Source organism: Cydia pomonella, chromosome 11 (genome assembly GCF_033807575.1).
Source record: "Cydia pomonella isolate Wapato2018A chromosome 11, ilCydPomo1, whole genome shotgun sequence".
Classification (NCBI taxonomy): domain Eukaryota; kingdom Metazoa; phylum Arthropoda; class Insecta; order Lepidoptera; family Tortricidae; genus Cydia; species Cydia pomonella.
The window spans coordinates 6484150-6511223 of NC_084713.1; the positions used below are offsets into that span (position 1 = coordinate 6484150).

A 27074-nucleotide genomic window follows, 5' to 3' on the forward strand; every position below is an offset into this window, starting at 1 on the left:
TGGCACCATGAAATAAAAAATGTAAAGCCCGCTCCGTGCCTTCGCTCTATAATACACACAAAAAATTTAAGTAGCTCGTGTTTTTGATTGTCAGTCATTCTGAATAGGCTCACGGCTCAGGAGCTAGCAAGGGAAGTCGGGTGTAAAAACTAGGTCGCCTACAATACTTACTCTCGTTCTGTGGGGACAATGTCCTGAATTATTCAAATGCGTAAGTTAAGATGACAAAATGAAAGCGAACAATTTGGATAAAAAATTACTACTCCGTAAGTAAGTATTTTTATTAAATATGTTATACTGTCCGATATTGTATAAAGTTGGTTTTCTAAGAGGTTTTTTTTCATTCAGCTATGAAGAAAAAGTGTATTTAAATATAGTGGGTCCATCAAATTAATAATCAACATTATCACATAAGTACCTATGATATTTATCATACAAATGGCAGTACAATAATTAGGGGTAAATGGTTGACTTGAATTTGAACTCGTAGATTAGGTTATTTTTGATGCTTATATTTCTTGTAAAATTCATTTAGATATAATGTCGATACCTGAAACACAAATAATCATCCTTAATTAGTATGAATGTATAACGCTCACATAAATGCCACAATTTGAATATATTTGTTACTGAAACACTAAAAAAAACAATATGTTCGAAATATGTAAAAGAAAACTGGATAAATTGACTGCGTCGGGCGAGAGTCTAATGTCTATAAATGTCTATAATCTAAGAGAGAAAATTGCCCTATGAACACTGTTGACAATGACTCTGCCGGCGTCAACGCTGCAGTATAATGTATCAATAATGGTGCTTCAATCAGAACGTTACATTAACTTACTTAATTTATCTGCACACATATAATAAAGCCTCTTCAGCATGCATTAAAAACCCCAAAAAACGGCCAGCATAAAGATTAACTGTTTTTTACAACAAATGTATTGTCTGTGAAAATGTTATTAATGCGTTATAATAACGTTTATATGGATTTAATACAGACATTTAAATTTCGAACATCTCTGAAAAACAAAGGAATTGGATTTAACCTCATTTATCAAATGCCGCAATGGCGGTCATAAAATGCGGTTCCTGAACACACCATAGAGAGCTTATAATATATGTGTATAAATAAAGCAGTGTATGTAACCGTACATAATTATGCATTAATGTTAGAACATATAAACCAAACAGGTTTTAAACTCAATGTTCTTAGCTGGAAGCGATTTTGTTTTGTCTGTGGTTTTTTATTTTGTCAGTTTACAAACAAATGAATACACGTATGTTGATGATATTCTGATTTTCAGTAGACACACCAGAGAAGAAAAAGCTGAAGGAAGAACTGATGAGAATATTTGAAATGAAGAATCTTGGTCGTGCTACGCATGTATTGGGCATGAGATTGACTCAAGATAAAAATAAAATTACTCTTGATCAGAAAAATTACATACAGAAAGTGTTAGAACAATTTTATATGGCGGACTGCGAGCCTGTGAACACACCTTTAGAGACCGGCTTGAAATTTGAAAAGGGAGAACGGACTGATCCTGACTCTAAGTTAAGAAGCCTGATTGGATGCATTATGTATTTAGCGGTATACACAAGACCAGATATTGCCCATGCAGCAAGCCTATTAAGCCAGTTCAACAACTATTATTCTGAAACGCACTGGAAAGCGGCGAAGCGAGTTCTTCAATATTTAAAAGGAACTATGGACTATTCCTTGCAATATGAGAAATCAACATTATCTGTTACAGGGTATGTAGATGCAGATTGGGCGTCTAACCCGCTAGACCGACCGACGTTCGTATACAGGTTATATGTTCAAGATAAGCACCTCTGTTGTGTCATGGGAGAGTCGTAAGCAAAGAACCATTGCCTTATCTTCAACCGAATTAGAGTACATGGGGTTATGCGAAGGAGCGAAAGAAACTGCATTCATAAGGACTTTTTTACATGAATGCCTAAGTAAATACTTACCCATTACATTACTCTATACAATTATAGTCAGTCGGCGCAGAAGATTTGTAACAGCCAAATTAACCATAGTAGAAGTAAACATATAGACATTCGACATCATTATGTGCGGCAAGTCGTAAGTGATAAAATTATTAACTTAGAATACTTGTCTACTGATCAAATGCCTGCGGATGTTTTGACAAAGCCTCTAAGCAAAGACAAACATTTTAATTGTGTTCTTAATCTTGGTTTAAAGTGTTCGGTTTAAGGGCAGGTGTTAGAACATATAAACCAAACAGGTTTTAAACCCATTGTTCTTAGCTGAAAGCTATTTTGTTTTATCTGTGGTTTTTTATTTTGTCAGTTTACAAACAAATGAATACACGTATCGTTTTGCTGTCTGCGACAAAATAATGTTTTACTGCATTCAATCCTGGTAGATTTCCACTCCAAACCTAATAATTGAACATGTCACATCGTGTGATATTTTTATGAAATTCGCTTTCAGCTCGTTTCATAAATTCACATTCATACTTTGATGCCTTTCATTATGTAGCAGTCACATAAACTACTACTATACTACAACTTTTCGATGTATCAGTATCTCGTATCTTTATAACCTATTGAAACACTCGCAATAAGAAACTCATAATATCTGTAACGTACTTAAGTACGTTACGTAAATATTACGATACCCAAAGACACTGGAAGATGGCGTCGCTACGTCTGCGAATTCCCGCGCGTCTCCTCTATCAGGACTGGGCAAGTGTCCTAATAGTACCTATCCCTTTTGTAATATTGAAGTGTCAACGCTCGGAAATGTAATTGTAGTTACGTCTTGATATACCGGTTTGTAGCGTTAGGAAACAAAATATGATTATGTTTGTAAAATTATTTAGATACGTACAGTTTTCACTGACATGACAATACCTGTCCCTTGGAGGGAAAATTACCAATCTTAGATACTTAAATATCTAGAAAATATTTCATATTGATTATTTAAATAACTGAGTTGCAAGAGTTTTTACAGTATATAAATCCCCAACTAGATGGATAGACGATGTGGTCGAGATCGCAAAAAAACGCACGAATGGTTGAGAACATTGGGCGTGATCTCTGTCCAGAGGGCCTACCGCGAACGCCGAAGTTCGCGAATTGCGGGCATCTTTCTCTGTCACTCTAATTAAGCCTTAATTTGAGTAAAACAGAAAGATGCTCGTAATTTGCGAAGTTCGGTGTTCGCGGTAAGCCCTTAGCAGTGGACATTCTCTCAGATGATTTATATAAGCACATTTGAAGTATCTTTGAAAATTTTGAAATCTTTGACTTGTAGAATTCAATAGGCATAATCAAAATATGTGATTCCGTAGTGGCCATGCTATGATGATATATCTGTTACTGCGGAAATAATACTGTGTTTATTTTAGCTCAGTTACACATTCTGTTGGATGAGACATTGGAAATCTTTTTGAAGGGCCACTGAATCTCTTAGAACTGATAGAACTGAATTATACAACTCAAAGATTTCAAAGATACTTGAGCAGCTACTGGAATTTATTACACAAAGGAATATTAAATTCTAGCGAATATAATACTTATGTATAATAGGCCAGAGGTCAAAGGACATTGTGTGAACTCTGACGGTAATGGTTTTGTGACTAGTAGCAGACTACTACACACATGACCATGACACTAGTGTCATTGTGTAAATCGCTCTAATTTTAGTCTCCCTAAGGGGATGTCTACAAGTATTATTCTATGTAGGTCTGCGGCGATTTTATTTACGGCGTTCGTTGTTTGGGATATTGGAAAAATTCTGTAAAATTATTGGTCAAACACACTGTCACCGTCACCTACGGCCCTACAGAAGTTCAGCGCTGGTTTAAGCTCAATAAGGCTTGGGTTATTTAATGTTCTGTTTCTCTGCCTTTGCTGTCTGTACATGTTCGTACAATTTTGTGATTGTGTCTTTTATCTTTATCTAATGTACGCTTTGCTACATACACTTTGCTCACAGCACAGCAGCAGCTCGCAGTGTCATTGCATTGTCAATCTGTGTGACTCGCCTCAGAACTTATCTCGCTTAAGTTTCTCAGCCTTGCATAAAATTGTCCTGTCCTGACATTTAAGTACCATAACATATAGATACCTATCCTGCTCAGAACCTGTTCCACGCTTTACAATATCATAAATATAATCCCAATATATCTATAAAGCAATCGGAACTAAGTACCTACCAAAGGATGTCTTTATACTCTCCGAACTTTGTAAGTCGCTAAAGGCCGGAAACTTTCGCGAAACATGGACTTTTATAAGAATATATTTTGAAATGTTGACAGGGTTTTTTTTTTCATGTAAAGTAACAGTGTTTGTTTCAACTTACATACCTACTTTTAATACTTATATAAGTAGTATGTGTGTTTGTATTTAATAGTCTCCATATTTAGCTCCTTGCACTACCTGTTCACTTTTGTATGAGTTCGAAATTTCCTGCTACCTAAAGGTTGTCTGGAAGAGATCGCTTTTTAGCGATAAGACCGCCTGTTGTTACCTGGTACTATTTTCCTTTAAAATTCATTTGTAGTTTTACATGTATGTAAAATGTATAATTGTTGGTGCAATAAAGAATATTTACTTACTTACTTACTTACTACTTTCTTTACGAAAAAGCTCAAATGTCAGAATCAATATATTCTGACAAACCCAGTTTGTCAGTAGAAAAAGTTGCGAAATTACAATTTGTCTATGTGAGGACAATCCTTCGCTCCTTAATTTTTATATTTGCTTCATTTTTCTACTGACGAATAAGGCTTGCCAAACTATAAATTCACAATACAAAACGTATTTTTGTGCAACTTTGCCGCTCCTTGTAATCTAAACTGCATAGACCTTGGTTTTTGCATCCATTGTGAAATATATACGTAATTACACATACAGAAAATACACGGAAAAATTCATTTCACAGATAGAAACTGATAATATTAAAAATATATCAACGACCTCGACCTTCCTTCACTGTAATAGAGGCGGGAGGAGGATGGCGCTATTAGTTACATAAGCGCGTCTCACTCGCACTTTAACGATGATTAAGTAAGTGGATAGGTAAATACAGATTTCAAAGCTCTCACATGTCATCAGTCTCTATGAAAATGAGACAAGGTTGAATTTGGCTCAGCTCGTGATATTTTTCATTCAAAATACGTAATGTTAAATGCTAAAAACAAAAATAGAAGTGATTATTTAAGAGACCATTATTTTAGTTGCTGCAGCATTATAAGATCTCGTGTCATTGTTCTAATTATTATATTCTAATTTGAGTTAATTCTTACTGGCTTCCAAATGCAATATCATCACTCCAGGAAACAGGGCCGTGTACATAGCGCATACTAATTTATTTATTTATTTGGTTAATCGTATGACGTAATATTAAAAAGCGCTGGTGGCCTAGCGGTAAGAGCGTGTAACTTTCAATCCGGAGGTCGCGGGTTCAAACCTCGGCTCGTCCCAATGAGTTTTTCGAACTTATGTACGAAATATCGTTTGATATTTACCAGTCGCTTTTCGGTGAAGGAAAACATCGTGAGGAAACCGGACTAATCCCAACAAGGCCTAGTTTACCCTCTGGGTTGGAAGGTCAGATGGCAGTCGCTTTCGTAAAACTAGTGTTCTACGCCAATTCTGGGGATTAGTTGTCAAGCGGACCCCAGGCTCCCATGAGCCATGGCAAAATATTATTAAACGAAAAAAAAAATACTATAGGTAACTATAAGACCACTCAGCAACTTCATGGCGTCGTCGCTAAGTGTGACCAGTGACCACTGATCAGGGGGTGCATTCTGATTTAAAAATCTCAGATTTATTTGTATTATTTATGTCTAATATTGATAATTATAACAAATGAAGTATGGAATTTAAAATCGAGTAGGAGTCCTCTTTTTCAGTTCTGAATGTCTGTGGGTATACTTAACGCGTTAATGGATGACTTTTCGATGATGTGGTGGAATCTTTGCACTACAGTCGCACAGGCGCAAACTTGAGATACCTCCCATTGGTTATATGTGTAAAGTGCGAGGTGAGGTGATGAAGTGGAAGAAACCGGACTACAGTTTTTTACTATTTGACAGGCGTTAACAACAGTTCCGACAAGATATCTTAAGAAAAAAGGAGATAAAGTAATGTGACCGCTTTAGTTTTTTTAGGTTATTTTTAGGTTAATACGTGGAAGAAGTGCCACCAGAATAGGATAACAACCCAGATGCACTTTGTTTTCTACATCAGGCCGTCATCAGAGATGACATAACCTCATTCAGGCTTCGGGTGGTATTTAACGCGTATTAACCGGGTTCAAATGGTGTTTCTTAAAATCAAGACCTGTTAGTAGGGCCGACTCTGCAACATGTTCTATTAAATTCAAATACTAAAATTAGGATCTAAAAATATACCTATACCAACTTAATAGGTTTTTGATTATTGTAAAAATTAGGCGCTGTTAAAAAAATGGAATTTGTTTACAATAATAAAAAAAATGTAACAAATTAAAATGAAGGGGCTTGGCTATAGTTAATATTCAATAAAACGTATAAAAAATATTTACATAATGTCAATATCCAGGTAGGAAAATGGGGTCTATGTTGATATGGAGCAGTGGTCGTCCACTATCCTGTTAATGTGTCTCATACCCGCCGGGACGGCAACATGATCACGTACAGAGCAAATAAACAGCAGGTTTAGAAGTGACACAACAATTACAACAATTATTATTATTAATTAGGTAGGACAGCAATGTGACCGGTGTGAATGGTGCGATGATTTGGCACCGGTCCTGTCTAGGGAGGTGAGACTTTATTATTATGGAACCTGGAATTCGCTTATAACAAATTTTTGAATTTGAGTTATTACTCTAGGCGCCCAGTGGCCATTCAGCACAAATCACGACACGTTGTCGTTTTGCCCCTACGAAAATTTACGTTACATACCGGGAAACCCATGTTATCGGCTACGACATAGCACTACGACCGTAGCTCACGGTGAATGTATTAATACTTTCAGTGCCAAGCGCCCTATTTCGAATATAAAATGAACACACCTAGCGTGTCCTTGGCAGTGAATGTATTACGGGTATGTCTAGAAATTGTGAAGACGGTTGTATAGTATCTTTAATTAGTACATCTTTCTATATTTTTAGAAGAACACCGTGCGTGATAGACACGAAATATTATAATTAATTTCAGTAACAAACCTATAATTTGTATATAACATATTAAGGTGTCAAGTTCATCAATGAAAACCAAGCCAAAGAATATAACTTAATAATTTGTTTTAACGCAATCTATGTAGGTAACTATGTAGTTATTAGATACTTAAACTGTTATTCATAAAATAGATTAAAAACTTTTCAACTTTTATTTGAAACAGTTATTTCATTACTAATGGTGCTCCCATATTGGCCGTTATACAATGTTATGTTATATGTATAACATTTTATACCAGCTTAACAGGTAATGTGGGAGCACCATTGGTAATCTTAAAAACAGGGGTAGGTACTACCGTGCCGTCCGTAGTAATACCGTTGCCTTATGCCAGTAATCTTTCATTACGGATATGATGGTTTATCATGCACTTATATATTTCTTAGAAAGTGACGACCATGATGATAGTCGATAAAATTACGAACATTTACTATATTCGACCCTCCAGATTGAATAATGCCACAGTGTTGATTGCAACACTTGCAACTTTTTTACAGTCTAGCGACTCACGTCGAACGGTTTTTATTCTATTTTATTTATTATCACTTATCAACTATCCTTACAGGTAACCATAATACAATAGTGCCTTAAAAGATCGATAACTAAACGACATGTCAAAATTGACGTTTATTTCGATTCCGCTGTGATCTCAATAAGATCTATCTACGGACATTGGTTGCCCGAATCGAGCTGCTTTTGTCAATTATACGACATACAAACGATATCTAAATGAGAACTTATCTAAACCAGAACTTATCGTATCTCATTCTTCGAATCGGGCCGCTGGACTGTATCTAAACGCGTTTAGTCATTAGAATAGCTTAACCATAAAGAACGGCCCCATACGTACGTAGGTACGTTATTTCGAATGGGGGTGAACGAATGACGGCATGAAATTATGCCATTACAGAATCAATCACGACATAAGTTCAACTCTTATTAAATAATTTTGCCATTACCAAAGGGCATTCCCCACGTCATGTCAATTTTCCCCTAACAATTCACGGTCGGTAAGAATTTTCGTAAATTTTTGCTCAACATAAACACAGGAGCCCTGACCCGATTGTTAGTGGTAATCAAGATTAAAATCAACGATAGCTAGTGACCACGACGTCGCGCCGTCAGTCGGCGAAAAGTTACCGCCACGGGAGCACCATAGACGCGACGTAAACCGCCAGTACTCCACTGGCCGAAATAAAATAAAAAACAATGAAAAAAATCGAATGACGGAATCGGTCTTCTAAATTCGAATACGCACGAAATGTATTCAGAAGGTGTTGATTTTTTGCCGAAATTGACGTGTGATTGTGAGAGTGCGAAAACTTTTAAGTGAAATGTGTTAGTGTTATTGAATTTAAGTGCTCAAATATTAGGTTATGGTAAGATTTCTTAACAGGATTGCGATATCGGAGTTTTAATGTGAAATTTAAAAGTAAGTTTCAAATACCTGTTTGAAAATAAAATTCATACAATAAATGCGAGTACAGCTGACCTTTTCAAAAGATTCATTAAATATTTCTATAGCCTCGGCATACGGTCATTATCTTTGATAATATAACCTAGGGTATGTTTAATAAATCCATAGATGTAGACAAGTTAAACAAAGTTTTTGAATACGTTATATGAAATGTATTCTGTTATCAACAATAATAACGTTGCGCGCAAAAATATAAGACACGTATAAGCACGTGACTCTACAATAAAAATCAAATATTTTGTGTTTGCCTTGCCTTGTGAAAACTACTTTTCTTTGCAGGGGACTTTACACTGAACTTGTACCTCTCGCGTCGATGGTCCCTATGACAGTTCCTTAAAAATCTGTTCAACATAAGCGCAATTTCACCGTATGTCCTAGAAAATCTTCCAGTGTGTTACGGACGTATGGAATTTTCCGTAACTTTCTTTAATTTTCAGACCTTATCAAACCTACCAATTTTTATCTAAATCTGGCAAAAAAAAATCTATAAAGAAATAAAATCGACAAAAAAATGCCGCTCTTATTGTAATTGTTTATGATGGAGTTATGACCACCTGACAACCTATTATTGAACTTGTGGTAAATATTTGACATAAGCCCCCCCCCCCCCCCCCTTACAAGTGTCACAAGGGTCACATAGTTAAATTTTAAACAACACTAAAACTAAGTTTAAGCACATTGAATCAATATTTTCCACATGGATAGGGTCAGAATAGATATACAATAAGTAAGTTTTAGTGTATTGGTTTTGTAGTATATTTATGCATTGTATGATGATTAACTTTATGAAAAGAAAAACTAATTGTATAAGTTGTCAAGCTTACTTCATAGTTCTAAGTTTCTTAAGGTTTAAATCAGGTCCAAGTCCAATCAATTCCTTAACCGGTTTACCATCCAACAGATAATCCGGCAGTTCTTTATCCTCTAGATCAGTATCCTCTTTTTTTCAGTATCCTTTTCACTTGTATCAAAATCAGATGGCACTTTTTACGAGGTAATTTTTCTTTTTCTTTTCTGTCGTTTATTTCCTAATCCATTGACATAATTTCCTGATCTTGTGCTTGTACCATTTTTTGCTTCATTCTGGCTAAAAGTCTCATCGGTTTTTTCTTTTTCAAGATCATTTTAATTTTTCTTTTTATTTTCTCATGATTTTTTCCTGATTCATTGATGCAATTTTCTGATCTTGTGCCTGTGCATTTTCGTGAAATGTGGCTGTGTTACGTCATGACATACATTTGTGACTGAGACATTTCTTGCACCTGTGCCATTGATCTTGTAAACAATTTAAAATTAAAGTATATGATTATACTTTAATTCTAACAAATCGTCCCTGGTAAAATATTCACCCCAGGGAAAGCTGCCACAAATGAGGATTTTATTTTTCTATAATCAATAATTACTTTGACACGGCACAGATTCAACGTAAGACGTCAGTTTAAACTGCAAACAGATTCTGATGTTAATTTCTCAGAAAATAAACTATATACATTGTCATCAGTGCAATATTAAGTAGCAGTAATTCATCTGAGCATGAATAGACCTTTAGACGTCTAGACTGAGTTCGGAGAAAACTATTTTCAGCGTCAAACCGGAACGGAGAACCTATAGCCGGATAGTAAAAATGATATTGAGTTACTGACTGTGCATAGTGCATAGCATTGCAGAACTTGCCTTGAACTTCAAATTTCAACAATTTCTTAATAGGACACAAGGGCCCTTTTACATGTCAACATGGAATTTACATACCTATGAGCAAAATAAAGCACATCAACAATCATAAAATACAACTAACTGAAAATATCAATTCAACATAAAGTGTTATTATTACTTAGAGATGTATTTACAAATAATATTTAAAAAAACAAACAGTTACAAAAAAAACTAAAATATTTTAGCAGTGTAAATGTCTCTAAGTGTCAGAACTAAAAGATTGTATAATTTATTAAATTATCCTAAAAGAAGTATAAGATCAATTCATAACTGTCATTACATGTCAGGATTTACTTTTTAGCTGCAGCATTACAATAAAATACGAACTTATTTTTTGTCGACAGTACTAGTAAATTTACACAGACGGCTAACTTGAAGCGAACGGGGAGTATTTTGTAGTTAATGACATAACTTTCACCATTTGGACCAAGGTGTGTGTGTCAAACAATACTAGGTTGTCAAGTTGTCATAACTGAATAAATTAAAAATATTTACGTATAATACGTATAGTTAATACGTATGTGCCATCAGCTGCAAAGTGCATGGCGACTTTATCAATTATTTTATATTTAATTTAAGCCTATGTCTGGATCCAGAGGCCGTGAGTTCGTATCACCCAAGGCAGTATTTTTTCCACTTTTAATTTTATTCTAGACTTTACCAATGTCATTCACAATTTCTCCATGCAATTTCGCAGCCTTACATATGTACCCAGTTATAATAAAAGTATCCCTGCTGTACTTAAATTTGCACCCGGTCATACCTCTAAATGTTGTGCGAGCTTCACGAATATACACAAAACTTACGACTCCATCAAGAAACTGACAAGAACTGCTAATGTATTAAATGCCAAAGTTGATTTTCAACAAAGCCGCTGTACACGTGAAGTGAACATAAGCATTTTTGGCGGATCATGATGACTACATTGTTTCTGGGCACTCGTGTGAAGTAATCTTTTAAGCGACATCCATGTATTTACGTGTAAATTGTTTACAAGTTTGTATGCGTACTAAAGTCGATGTCCCGTGCTTGAATGTTAAAATAAAGTTCGTTTTAGTAGAATACCATAACAACATCGACAAGCAGTGCACTTACTGAGTCAGGGAAACCAATAAATAAGCTCGAGAACTATAACAACTAATAGTTTTATTCTAAACCACATATTTATATACTCAACGTCAAAATTAGGTCTAAGAACAGAATAAATAATAGTACTACGTACAGAAGGTTCACTGTTTAGTTATACCGAACGTGCCTAAACATTACTCATTGGGCCGAGCTCTTTCAAAACGCGTGGTATGGGCGTGGCAACCGCTAGGGTTGGCACCGTCCGCAGCGAGTACCGTCAACTATTATTATGTTATATTTAAAGTACTAGTTTAACAGATTTTGAAATGCATTTAACTGCAGCAGTATTGCAGCGCGACATTACCGCTTTAATGTTACAAATATCAAAATCGTCGTCACTGTCAGGATTTTTGACATTTGCGGCAGTAATCCAGTCGGCAGTTTTGTTTTGCTGCAATACTGCTGCAGTCGACTGCATCAAAGCAGAAAATGTCAAATACATAGGTCATTTACTTAATACAAAATCTATCAAATTTGGCTATATAAAAATAAATAAAAAATTATCCGTTCCGTAGCAATGCGTAGCAAGTGTAGCAACCACTGCTAGACACCGAAATTGGTGTGGGCCGCATGTACTTGTAGCGGCACTGTGAAATCACGGAGTGAGCCACGGCTGGTCTAAGGTGATATTCGAATGTTAATTGCAGCTGCATTACTGTTACGACAATTCTGCTGCGGCGTTGATGCCGCTACTGTATGTGTAAATTTCTTTGAAAAATAAATGATGGCTTTGATAGACGGATTTGAAATGAATGAAAAAAAATTGGGAGATTCAGCGCCCGCGTGAAGGCCGCAGCAGTAATGCAGCTGCGGTTGCCATCTGAACGTGACCTGCTGTAATAAAGCCAAAACTGCTCTTTATAGTCGGCCTGTATACCTTTATATTTGAGATTATAAGACATTATTATCCGATTGGTCCCGTGCGAAGTAATTTTACGTGGTATTCTGGTAGTAGTTGATTTATTTCGCGAACCAGCCAGCTCTATTCCTGGATAACATTAGCATATATAAATTCGGAAACAAACGTGACAAGCGCTTGGCGACGCCCGAGGATGCGAATGAGAATGTAAAGGTAAGAATAAATAGATTTTTATTGGTGCTGGCTTTGGGTTTATAATTACCTTTGTAATATAATCCGCTTAGGATTTCAGATCATATGGGCTAAAACTCGGCATCTGATTAACAACTCCAGTATACAATAGGGATTTTTAGCTTAACAATCCATATTTAGGTTAATTAGGTTTGCTTATCTCGTGTTCAGTTAACTGAACAAAAAATCGGCCAAAATTTGACGATTAGGTACTTATCTCAAACTTTAAATTTAAAAAACACGGCCGATCTAAAAATTACGTACTTATTATTGCTTCTGAGAGACCGTAGTGTCTTAGGAAGTTGAAATACCTAGGGATACGTAATACGTACAGACACATCCACCCGATTTGTCTGACAGACGTTTGTTTGACGGACAACACTGTGGCGTACAAACGTATTCGAATAACTGTACCCTCACCATGTTTTACTCGTCCAAAACGCTAGCGACTGCGACAACTCAAACGCAGTGCATCTCGCTTGCACCAATGTCAGTACGAGGGAGATAAATTGTGAGTTAGTTAACGCAGTCGCTACCGCACCAAGACACTTTGCGAATACTAGATTTGACTAAAACATGCCAGATAAATTTAGTTTTCACCGAGACCTTACGGAAAAATAGTTTTAATTAGTGAAAACCAGTTTTCACTGAGGCGATGCGGAAACCTACTTTTAACTAAGGAAAACGCGTTTTCACTAAAAACGGGTCTTTACGGTACTTTACTGTAAAAGTGTCAGTGATATGGACCATTTTTCAAAGTCAAAAATGTACTAAGAGCTTCGTCTGCTCCGTCGCTGGGTATATGCCCTATATGCATAGGTACTTATCGGCAGAACATAGCAAAAACTAGTTATTTACGATTCAAGTGTGGAAAACGAATGACCTATTCGCACGTGTATCGTACAACATTTTACAGTACATATGTCCCTTTAAACTTTCGACATAAGCACAGAAAGTGTTCATTCAAAGTAGCACCATATATACCACTACATATGTACATTACGACACAAGTGCGAAAAATGGGAAATTCGAAACGAGTGGCGAATTGCCTATTCGCACATGTATCGTACAGCGTTTTACGGTACATATGGCCCTTTACATTTTCGACTTAGTTACGTAATGCGCTAATTATCGCACTAGTGCGGTAAAGTAACACCATATATACTGTAATAGTGTGCTAAGTTGGTCATTACACACGAGGCGCGAGCTGTAAGCGAGCGCGCAATAAGAAAGCCGATGTGGGTAATGACCAATGCACACGCGTTTCATACGACGTTTTTCAACACACTTGCGAGGTAGAAACAAAATTTATAATTGAGATTTTTTTTGTCAAAACAGTAAAAGTATACTTTTCAAAGTGGTGGCTTACAGTTTTAACATCGAATAATTGCACCAAAGCGTGCTGGGCTTGTAGGCACTTATTTGCCAGTTTATTGAAGTAAGCTACCGACACGTTTTCCAAAAAAGACTGGACGTTTTTGCTGATTTTCCATTAAATAAAAGTCTCATATGCCAGCAATTATTTTTCACCCGATTTTGATGGTAAAAGGCTCCTGCCTCTATTAGTATTACGGGCAGCGTCAATTTTATGTGTTCTTCATTTTCAATGCTTGAAAATGACATTTTCGTCAATATATAAACTAAAAACTATTCCAATTTCATGACAACTACGGAAAATGGCTGGCGCGTTATTTTTTTTACGCACGAGTCCATTACGCGCAAGGCAAAGGCGCGAACGAAATCTACAAACAGCCAATAAAAAAAATGTTAAAAAGCTAATATTTTAGTATTTCTATTTGACGGATGCAGATCAAATCGATAAAATGTTGTTTATTTATTAATGTAATTTACAAGATAAATAAATCTAAAAAATATGTTTGGTGTGATAAAACCTCTTTGAACTAAGATTTGAAAACTAATAGTTGGTTAAAAAAAAGTTTTACTCGACCAAATAAAGAAGGCTCCGTTCCCATGCATACGAGTATTATTAGCAATCAGTTACCTTTTGAACTCAGTCGGATGATATAATGAAAAAGCACGAGTGTTATAATATACTGAAAAAGCACGCGTGTTTAATATCTAGGATTATGAGCCGAAAATCGGTGGAATAAAAACATCGTTTTGAGCAAGTGTGTTGAAAATAAATTAAACGAATCGTTATTACGTAGGTAGATAATATACAGATTTCTTTCACCGTATTATTAAGATAGTAAAAAGCTACTGGAATAATACTATAGGTGTTTTTACTTACGAGAGTTCTTAGATTTTCTTTCTGTCTCATTATTTACGCCAAATAAGAGCGGGACAAAACTTCAGTTATTTATTACTCCGACTATATTCCTGTCGTCGATACATTTTTCAGACCGTAAAACTGTGCACTTTATTATCTATTTGCTTCAATAAATAAACAGTAAAGCAGGCGCTTGATTTTAAACTATGACGGTTTAAGTTTTTTTAGTTAAGATATAATACTTTATTTCCATTAATAATTACTTGCGGGTATTATTGAGCTTAAAATTCGTAGTAATTAGAATAAATGAACTGCTGCTGAAATATGTGTAAAAAGAAAGTGGAATAATCATTGGTCCGTCAATGATTATTCCACTTTCAAATTCGAGTTTTAGTTTTTAAATCTCATTTCAATATGATACTGATCTGGTACTGATCTGTCAGTGTCAAAAGTTGCGATTTTGGTTGAAGGTTGACCTTATGCGCAATACAGCAGGATCCTCTAAAGGAGATAAAGATAAAGGAGATTGGAACCATCTCATATTGGAATGATGACAGATCCAATTTAATACCGAAATTTGCGTTAAAATTGGTCTCAAGGAAACAGGTTATAGACTTGAGATTTTTTTAAATCCCCAGAATTTGGACGCATTCATACGGTACTACGACTGCTTACCACCAATGGACAGTTTGTTTCTTTACCTCCGACGTGGTATAATGATATTGTGATTATAGTGCAATTAATTCTGAATGCGGCCCTTGTCGTTAATTTGTCGGCATGAGTGATGGACCTCTAATTGATACATCGCAGTAGTTTGGTGTTTCTGCCACCGCAGAACTGATTTCAGTCGTCGTTATACGCCAGATTACTGTTTGATTTGAGTACACTACACGACAAAAAATGTACAACAATCGTTAATCAGTTGTTGCTGTGTCCCACTGCTGAACAAAGGCCTCTCACCTTCATTTCCACGACTCCCGTTGTTGTGCTTTTTCCGGCCTGTTACTAATGAGTGTAATGAGTGTCTATAATACTAAAGTTATTGTCTAGCATGCTTTACTTTACAATAAAGAGAAAAAAAAATGGGTGACGTCAATTAAATCTAAACCAATTAAAAGATCTCATTCTGCTATCCGATGAACTTCACTGTGAACGATTCGCCAAGCTGCCCTGGTAGATAAAGTTCTTAATTCTTAGGTTTTGCTTTACGATGAACAAGGTACCCGCTACCCGATGGGGTAAGTAGCCAAGCAGTTGCCGTCCGGTCTAATACTTAGCTACTGTTTGAATCGTGCATGTCGGACTCAGTGAATAAACATTGTTAACTTAGCTCCTCATCCAATCATCAACTATTAAAGGTATATTTTGCAATCGCACCTATTTTTGAGAAAAAACAAATTCATACGATACATGACTATATATCGTGCTACGACCACGCCTTGCTCATTAAAACCTTTAATTAAACATGCGTGAAAGAAGGCCTTCGCATGCTAGGCGTATATATCACCCTATGTAAAATAGTACAGATAAAGAGAAAAAACTTTCACCCATCAAAATCTTTTTGCTACTGACATAGAGTTTAATTTCACCTGGCCTGAGTCAAAGGTTTATTTGTACACTACAAAATGGTGGAACGCGAAACTGACTTTTATTTTTCACCATAGTATACTGTAATATGTGTTCTATTGTAATTAAGCAGCGTTTCCCATCCCTCAAAAGCGGCCCTTAAGGCAAAATGCTGTATATAAGTTAGGATATATATGACGCATTCCTTTGATCTTCTTTTTTACTTCGTAGTTTTTATGCGGAATTCGTCGCCATATACATGGGACAAACGGACGTTGAAGAGATCGGTGGATATAATTATAATGATGAGGAGTTATTTAAACTCTTATCAATAATTATATTACATAAATATTGTAATAAATAATAAAAATCAATATTAGGGGGACATCTTAGACAAATCAAATTAGCCCCAAACTAAGCAAAGATTTTACTAAGTGCCGGGATTCGAACCCAGGACCATCGGCTTCGTAGGCAAGGTCAGTACCCACCAGTGTTGGCCGGACGTTAATTAGAATTAAATATTCACCATTACAAATTGAACCGTAAACCGTAGCGGACGCGCTACGGTTTACGGTTCAATTTGTAATGGTGAACTTTCAATATTTTCAATTCTAATTAACATTCGGCCTAACACAGCTACCCACTAGGCCAGACCAGTCGTCAATAATAGTAAAAATCATAAAATCAGTAATACAAGCGTAAAGTTTTAGTTTATCTTAAGGTAGATAATTTAATGGTTTCAAATCATCTGTCAACCACGAACTAGGTCGTTCTACGGCAAGGGTAATTCGTAATTTTATTGTACATATTATACATATTCTTTTTATTCTTGGCATAATATAATTGTCACTTTAGCTACAAATTTCTAAATAAATGTTACTTTTAGTCCCTATTTTGACACTTAAATCTAAGTAAGTAGATCATTATTAGACATTGAAACCTTGAATTGCGTTACACTTTCGTGGAATGACCCAATCACCTTTGAATGTATAGCGATTTGAAAAATATAGTCTTATATTTAAAAAAAGTTTTAAGACGCTATGACATTAAAAACTTTGATTATTAATTTCCAGTTTTGAATACCTACCTGTCGAAGTTAAAATATACACTTATACTTATCGTAAAAATAAATGGAGTATAAAAGCTTAGACAACTGACTCGAAATTCAGATTTTACAAATACCCTTTATAGCTCTAAAGCTCGTTAGCGCCAGAGAACGAACGAATTCATTCATTCGTTCATTCGTCAGACAATTACGTGAATACTTGATCCCTTTCCATTGACTGCTAGCGTCAAGGAGTTTCCGACTATGAGGTCGATTCTGGTTTAATCATTTCATATAGTTTTCATCTTATTTTCGCACAACCTTGAATCGTGCCATCAGCTATCTCATGCGCACCGATAATTATGAGCGAGATGCCTTATGTGACGATACGATCAGCGTGACCCATCGAACGCTGATTGATCGTGGTCAATGTTGTAGGTGAGAGCTATATCAAATTGCTACAACAGCATCGGTCTCTATATTTTTTTCAAAGTACCCCTTCTAGAGGTAAAACCGCCTGAAGGGAGAACAAATAAACAACTTTCAATACGTGGTTTGGTGAACCTTTAGACAAAGTCAATTTTCAATCTACTTATTTGCCCACGTTGGTACTTGTCGCCCTTTTCTTGTAGAAATTTACATATAAATAATAAAAATAAATATAATCTATTTTCAGATTCCTCAGATCCATAGATTGTTAATTACAAGACTCTTATAATACTACATTTGTAAACTACCTTATATTCACAGGTTCCATAAAAATACCTATTTCTTAGTTCGTATGACATGAAGGTCGGTATATCGGCGGAGAATATCCAAATCCCACCGCTCTGCTACCATTCTCAACATGCTATTTGCGCTCCCCCTCATCCGTATCACCACAGATGCCATGCATTCCTTACTATGGCACAAAGTCCTTTACACCGGCATCGGCAAACATCCCTGAAGCGCTGCAGAATATAAGCAGCAAATAAACAACTTTCCGATGTCTATACCTACCTAGGCAGATCTAAAGTTGAGGATAGGAGTTTAAAAAAAACTAGTTGATGATATGATAGCAAAGCTGAATGCTGGCGAGAATTCGCGCAAGACCGGGTAAAATGGCGTGCTCCTGTGTTAGAGGCCGAGACTCTTTTTGGGTCATCGCGCTAAACAAGTAAGTATTGATATGATATGAACTGTATACAACATGGACACGAATCGAAGCAGATTTTGAAAGCAAGATTACCTTTCTATAAATATACCTATTGTCACCATTCATATATAATATGTTGTCTACCGTAGGTTAATTTGTATGCCATGTTTCTTTGATTTTGGTGAACAATAAAACAATGGCGTGCTCCTGTGTTAGAGGCCGAGACTCTTTTTGGGTCATCGCGCTAAACAAGTAAGTATTGATATGATATGAACTGTATACAACATGGACACGAATCGAAGCAGATTTTGAAAGCAAGATTACCTTTCTATAAATATACCTATTGTCACCATTCATATATAATATGTTGTCTACCGTAGGTTAATTTGTATGCCATGTTTCTTTGATTTTGGTGAACAATAAAACATATGTATTTGTACAGGATGTAACAAAAATAGTGGGGATCCGTTTAAGGGCATAATGAGCATCGTTCTGATTAGGAAAAAGTAGAAGAAAAATATTTTTGATGCGAAAATTCTTGGCCCTTGTATGGAGGGTTGATCCGTGGCCGAATTGGACAACCTGCCCCAAATATCGCTACGCTCGTGGTTCAATTTTTGAATCTTTCGCTTGCTCAGGTATCAATATTAGCACGAGCGGTTAAACAACAACTTTGCCCCTTGTAAAACACAAATTTTTTCACCACACTAACACGAGGAAACTACTAACTATGAAATACCAAAAAATTTAAATGAAAGCAAATCCAAATGAACGTAATAAAAAAATAATCATTCAAAATCATCATTTAAAAGTCAATTCTACTAGCTAACATAAGGAAATAACTCAAAATTTGCATCCGATTACTTTACCCCACATGTGGATAAAATGCAACTTTCTCATTAGTTTTTGAACAATCAAGAGGGCCTTTACCAGTTGGTGTGGTGGGAAAAATATTTTTGCGTGAACATTTTTTTCTTCTACTTTTTCCTAATCAGAACACGATACCGAATATGCCCTTAAACGGATCCCCACTATTTTTGTTACATCCTGTATATAGAATACCTACTATGGTATTATGTTCTTAACTCTATGTAACTGTTAAAACTGAAACGTATTCTTTAATTTTTGTAACAAGTCGGGTAAAATGATTTAAATGATACAGTTAAAGTCATGAAACACATCACCGCTAGTAGGGAGGATATGCCGATTCCAGCTCACTTTAGGTATTTATCTCCCCCTCCCCCCCCCCCCTCACCCCCCCTCACCCCCCCCCCTCCCCTCACCCCCCCCACTCCCCACCCCCCCCACCCCCCCTCTCCCCCTCACCCCTCGTAAATGTAAATAACAATACCTCCAAGTGTATGATATTCTCGCCAAAGTATGATATTCGCTTTGAATAACCAAACAATGACCCTATGCTGTTTGGTTTGTCAAAGCGAATATCATACTTTGGCGAGAATATCATACACTTGGAGGTATTGTTATTTACAAAGATATCCACCAATTTTTCACCATCACCTTTAGCCCTCTTTGTCATTTCCTCGTTCAAGAGGTGTATTATACTGGAGAGCTCGTATGAACCTTCAGGAATTGCGATTACATCATCCCCATAGTGAAACATATTATTGCTCTTATCAACATTAGGAATAGTGTTGAAAGTCTTAAAGTACACGAGAGCACACTCGTAAAAACCATCATTGTCCAATTCTAGAGCCGGTTGAAAGTCTACATTCAACACAGGCTCGTTACCGCTCAGACTTATTGTGAATGATGTCATAGACATGATACTGACGGGTAGACGATTAATGTAAGAATGAAACTACACATGTAATGCTCATGATATTTATTTAAAACAAACGCTTAGCATTGGTACACAGGAAGGCCAAACATAAGTGTCCACAATTTACAGTATTACATTTCTGTAATCGATTGTAATTATACTCTACTCGCATGTTGCGCTGTTGTTTGGTACTAGCGGAATCATTTATATAATCAATAAACTCTCGAGGTGGTCTCAAATCACCAAAGCTATCAAAATATAGACAATAATCACCCTTTTTCGCATAGGCACACCAATGTGTACCTTCACCCTGCTGAGAGTCTAAATTGATAATACCAGTTTCATAATAGTGAGGTTTCTTTGGGAGATTATCTCGCATGAAAACACCCCTAAAGTAGGGGATTTTCTCTCTACGTGCAAATCTCACAATGTCCACATCGGTGAGAGCTTGACCAATCGGAGGTAAATCTAATTTCTTGTTTTTTTTTTTTTTCGCCACTTTTGCAGTTGCCGATACTGTTGCTGCTGCTGCTGCTGCTGCTGCTGCTGCGTTATTAGCCGGTGTAATGTAGAGTCCCATTCCACGTTTATAAGGTGCTAAATATAAACCTCTACCGACAATCTTGCTTTCATTATTATTATTATTATTTCTATTCCTGACCATTTCATAAATATTTTTAGCAGCAGTGGTAACACCGCCGGCCAAAGTTCCCGTGGCTGCTAAAGCACCCAGTAGCGGTATCAAAGCTGGTAGGAAACCGCCTTTCTTAGGTATTGGAATGACTCGCTGTTTCTGTTGTCCCTTAACAATTTTCCCTTTAACAAAATGTTTAGCAGCTTTTACACCCACTTTTAGTAGTGTATTAGTAGCTGTATCCTTCTTTTTCGCAATGTGTTTTTTTACAGCATCACGACTTGCTTTAATGACTTTAGATATGGGAATCATACCCATACCGTGTTTAACTTTATATTTCATAATCTTATCTACCGCTAACGCGGCAATACGTTCACCAATTGAATTGTTACCACGCCAACGATTTTCAGCAGCTTGGGCCAATCGCAAATCTGCTTGATGACGTCCCTCCAATGTTTTATCACGTGAGTAGGCAATATCGTGTAATTTACAAGCTTCGTCAAGCGGATTCACACCGGGATCGTTGCGAGCCAATCTCTCCTTCAATCTAGTACCGGGACCGCAATAATTGTAACCGGGTATGTGCGCTTCGAATGGTAGATTATTAATTAAATTATTTATAATACCCCCACCGCTACTATGAGATCGCAGTCGTCTAGGTCGTTTGGGATTATGCTTAACACTAACCCCGCCAATGTGTGTTATCATCTCAAGTATCTATACTTGACTGTGTACGTGAGTATAAAGTATGCCTATATATCTATATAATATTTAAACCTTTGAAATTTGATCATGTATGTGTGTATGTGTGAGTATAAAATACATGTCCTAACGATTTGATACATCACAGTGAAATGAAGCTTAAAAAACAAAACACGTCACTGGCTATTAAAGATTGGAGTGTTGTGCTAGATGATAATGTGAAACCAGCAATGACTCGTCGCTCCCTTAAACATGGCTCGTTGCTGGCGAATAACATTAGATGTCTCATCTGTGGACCTTCCAACTGTGGCAAGACAAATGTTCTGTTGTCTCTGCTCTTACATCCGAACGGTGTAAAGTTTCATAATGTTTATCTTTATTCGAAATCATTGAATCAACCTAAATACAAGTTTCTGAGTGACGTTTTAGAGCAAGCGGGTGACATACCGTTTCACACGTACAATGATAAGAGTCAAGTCGTCCCACCGGAGGAAGCTGCGGAGGACAGCGTCATTGTATTTGACGATGTGGCTTTGGAAGATCAAGATGCCATTCGTCAGTACTTTGCAATGGGACGTCATCGTTGGTTAGATTGTTTCTACTTATGCCAGACATATAGTAGGATACCTAAACAGTTGGTACGTGATAATGCCAATCTTATATTGCTATTCAAACAGGACGAGTTGAATTTAAAACATGCCTATGACGATCACGTGAACACCGATATGGGTTGGGAAAAGTTTAAGGAAATTTGTCGCGAGTGTTGGCAGAAAAAGTACACTTTTTTAACAATCGACAAGGAGAGAGACATTAATAAGGGTCGATATCGTAAAGGATTTGACGTTTTCATTATTGTATAAAATTTAGTGTCATCTCCGGTTTATTATCAGTTTTATGTTGTCAGCTACTGAAGAACAACGTCGTTTAATTTATATCCTATCAACATATTAGCATCGGCCGTACCAAAAGCAGCAGCAGCAGCAAAAGCAGCATCAGCACATACACTATAAAATAAAATATGTTTGGTAATAAAAAGTTGAAACGGAAACTCGTAGATTCCATTGAGAGTGTAAAGAGAAAAGTAAAAGCGTTGCGAGCAGATAAAACTTTGCTTGACACTTCGCTAGCTCAAACCTTTGAACCAATTACAAAACCGCTCAATGTTTTAATGACTAAAGCTTTAGAATCTAAAGGTAATAATAATAATGATGACAATGCTAAACCAGCAGTAATGAATAACCCCCAGCTCCCTTTGATAAAGACCTCCACACCATTGTCAAAACATTCACGTAAAAGGAAATATCTGATTAAAACCGAAGAACCCAATAGTAAACTGATTAAGTGGAGTAATAATCTTTTTACAAAAACACAACAGTTTGATGATGCTGCTGATGATGATGATGATGAAGATGATTCTAATGATGATGCTGATAATGATGATGATGATGATGAAAGAAAAACAGAGGGAGATGAAGAGTTTAGCGATGCTGAAGATATGAAGTCGGCTCTTGAATTTGATGAAGGTGGTGGTGGTAGTGGTAATAGTAGTATTGATGATCTACAAAATAAATATATGAAACATCTTTTAAAAACATCAAAAATACCATTTGGTGTTTATCTCAAGGATAATAAAATGCATATTGGTAATAGTCGGGTTAAAATCATTGATGACGTGTTACATATTAAAGATTCACGATTCAACCTAACTCCTGGACTGTTGGAACTTATCTTTAAAAGAATACCAAACAAGAATATAGTTTTGAGAAAAGATGTAGAGGATTACAATAATATTTTAGACATTACAAACGCTCATCGTAGAGGATTCTCGCCAAACGGCCAATTGAGTGGAGATAGAAGTGTAAAATATCAATGTTACATTAAACAACCACAAGAATCAAAGAAACATAAAGAAGGTGGATGTTTGAACTCTGGTAGAAGAGATGTATTAACAACTAAAACTTTTTATCCTAAAACTGATTATATCTATTGGGATGATCCCAACGAACTGGTGAGCCGTTTACAGCTTTTGATAGCATCACAGAATGCTGGCAACACCTCTCATTCGAACGAGATCAATGCAATCGTTGAGGAACTGACTGAGAGCGGTATAATTTTAAAGTAAGAAAACAGACCCTCTTCTGTTAGCTGTTTTTAAACCTGTTCTGAGCTGTTATCTAATAAAACAGACATGTTTTGTAACTAAGCCTCTCCCCCTTTGCTACCTTGTTATAAATACCGATGAGACCTCCCCCATCGTTCACTTTCACAATGCCTCTTAACAAGTTTGGACAATACTTGGGTAGCGAGTCTACAATCCGTGACGACTTGAAAGTGGAACGAGATTTAGTAAATTTTGAAAATAGACGGGTGGCAGGAATTCATAAATCTTTTCTTAAAACTGATGCTATTTGTAGGGCTGAATTGGATGAACAAGTAGTATTTTTAAACACAAAGCTAAAGGCAAATATTAAAGATATAAAAGATTTACGGGTAAAGGTTGAACAATTATCAGCTAGAATTACTACACAAACACACGCACCACAACCAGCCCAAACACCATCAGCAACGGCAATAGCTCCAGGAAAGCGATTGAAGAAAAATGAGTAAAGCTCAAGTGGTCAACGAGATACACAGGTATGCGAGAAAAACATTTCCACGTCGTCGATTCATTCAGAGGGGGCTCGATGACACATGGCAGATTGATCTAATTGATATGCAAAAGTACTCCAAGGATAATAACAACTACAAGTACATTCTAGTGTGTATCGATACCTTTTCCAAATACGCTTGGATGCAACCGCTAATGTCTAAGAGCGCTGAAGATGTTACAAAGGCAATGAGCAGAATTTTGAGTGAAAACGGGAGAAAGCCCAAGAATATTCAATCAGATGATGGAAAAGAGTTTTTCAATGTCAAATTTAAATCGCTCATGAAACATCATCATATCAATCACTACTCTACCTATAGTGTCATGAAAGCTTCCATAGTGGAAAGGCTAATTAGAACCTTAAAACATTGGATTTGGAAACAATTTAGCATGAATGGTTCCTACAAATGGATACAGCTGACAAGTGAAGTGGAACAATATTACAATAACAAACTGCATCGTACTATCGGTATGGCACCGGCGAGTGTGAATAAAAACAACTCTAAACAGTTGTTACATAAAGTCTACAATCACATTAAAGTCAAACCACGTGCCAAGTTCAAGGTAGGTCAACATGTGAGAATTAGTAAATATAAATCCACTTTCGCCAAAGGCTACACCGGCAATTGGACTACGGAAATATTTACAATAACTAAAGTGCAAACTACTAATCCAGTGACCTATTTACTTCAAGACGCTAATCACCAACCCATCTCTGGATGTTTTTATGAACAAGAGTTGCAGAAAACTAAACACAATGACATTTATCTAGTGGAAAAAGTTTTAAAGCGTCGTGGAAATAAAGTGTATGTAAAATGGCTTGGCTTAAATGAAAAAAGTTGGATAGAAAAAGATAACATTGTGTAACTATTTTACTAAATAAATATTCATTTACTCCAAATCAATGAGGTTTCACTCAATAAAACATTCCTATATTCAGTAATATGAATTTATTATTAATACGTGTACATTAAAACATTTACATTCGCAGCGAGCTAACAATTTAAAATTAAACAATGACAAGGAATAAATGCATCATCACCTTAATATGTACGAGCATTCTTACATTTAGGTTCACATTCATAATCACCGGAAGCTATTATGTTTGGACCTAGCACACAAAATATTACATTGATTAAATAATTAAAAGATTTAGTATTGAACACCACGCGTGAAAATAGTTCCGCTGTAACGCCACCTAATAACGCAATCCAGTCTTGATAGTTGATTTGAGCATCTCCCACTATCTCTTCTACGTCATCGTTTAAATCGTCCCACATTACAATTAACGGGTAAATATGACAATCGTCATGGTGACCTTCGATATACAATCGTTTTAACAATCTCGCTACTTCCGCTCTAAATGTGTGAAATGGCATGGGGAGGCGCCATCTATTAATCAGAGTATTGTTCTGGAACGCTTTTATCCACTTGCTTTTACATCCTTGATAAAAAGATTTCATTTCATCGCTCGTATCGCTCTCAGAAGCGCTCTCTAGGCAGGGGGTGGGGGGGTGAGGGGGGGGGAGGGGGAGATAAATACCTAAAGTGAGCTGGAATCGGCATATCCTCCCTACTACCGCTTGTCAAGTCACGTAAAATGCTGAAAGAATGTTCAAAGAAAATCTACATTTACGAGGTAAACTGCCGAAGTTATATTTGTTTGATTTGGCGTCGCAGTCGTCGCACCATACTTAACGGCTTCTTTCAAACTTGACTCAGCTAGCAAGTATCTAACTATCCCATATAACCATTCCGGTCGCAGAATTATCAAAGTAGTAACTAAATGGATGTGTCGTAAAGGTTTCATAACAGTTACGGCACTTTGCGACTGTGTTCAGTTTGTTGTATTGAATTGATCCAGTGTAGACTTCTACAAGATACCTACTTCGGGAATTATTCTTTTGAACTTGATTGATACAAGCTTGCCCTGAATTGGAATAACGGGGGAGGCCATAAACACTAAGATCTCTTATTTTAATGGCGAGGCCGATGGCGTGACGAGCTGGCTGACTTCGCGGGGTTAACATGGAACTGACAGGCTACTGACAAACGGAATTGGAATAAGATGGTGGAGGCCTTTGCCCAACAATGGGATTCTTTGTAATACCTTTGTATTACTAGGCTAAAGAAATAAATAAACAGTAGAGAGAAAAGTGAGGACTAAGTTAAGAAAAGGCGATTTTGCGTGGAGGACGTCCAGTTTCGTCTTTCGGACACCTTAAAAAGTTCCAATTATAAGTTGCGTGCGTCGTTTCTTCCGTCGCGTTCTTGGATTCTTTTACCTCTATTATGCCGCTCGCGTTCGTCACAAGACTGTCGATAAGCTGACTCGAACAAAGCGGAGCGCCGCTAAGTGATGATCGCATTACCTTCCTGCTTCCTTTGCGATATTACCAAGTTTTACGACTAAAGACAAAAGTTGTGTACGATATCACTTCATAGCTACAAGCTTTTGATTAGCCAGTGAAGGACCATTCTGACAGCGTTAGGTTTATTTCCTAAATTTAAGGAAATTATAAACAAATGTAACTCTAAACAGAAAAATAACTCGGGTAAATACTTGTCAATGGAAGAAGGACAAAAGATTATCAAGGGCTTGTAAGGCTTGACAAGCGCTTTTGAATAAAGCCATTGGGTATTATATAGGCATGTTATTTAATAAGGAAATGTAATATCTTCATATCATCGAGCTATGCTTTTCATTTATAACTTTGCTCGT

At 36.5% G+C, this 27074-nt stretch overlaps 1 protein-coding gene across 5 annotated transcripts in view; it reads left to right on the plus strand.

Moving 5' to 3' along the window:
• Positions 1-27074, plus strand: part of LOC133522718 (uncharacterized) — a 170550-nt gene that overhangs the window by 86922 nt on the left and 56554 nt on the right. For 2 of the 5 annotated variants that reach the window (XM_061858141.1, XM_061858137.1), the window contains exon 1: positions 8323-8637. The exons of 1 other annotated variant lie outside the window; for it this stretch is intronic. The gene's annotated coding sequence lies outside the window, so the exon portion shown is untranslated. Of the gene's footprint in view, positions 1-8322; positions 8638-27074 lie in introns of those variants that run through there. 2 more of the 5 variants (XM_061858139.1, XM_061858136.1) reach the window with 2 other exon arrangements.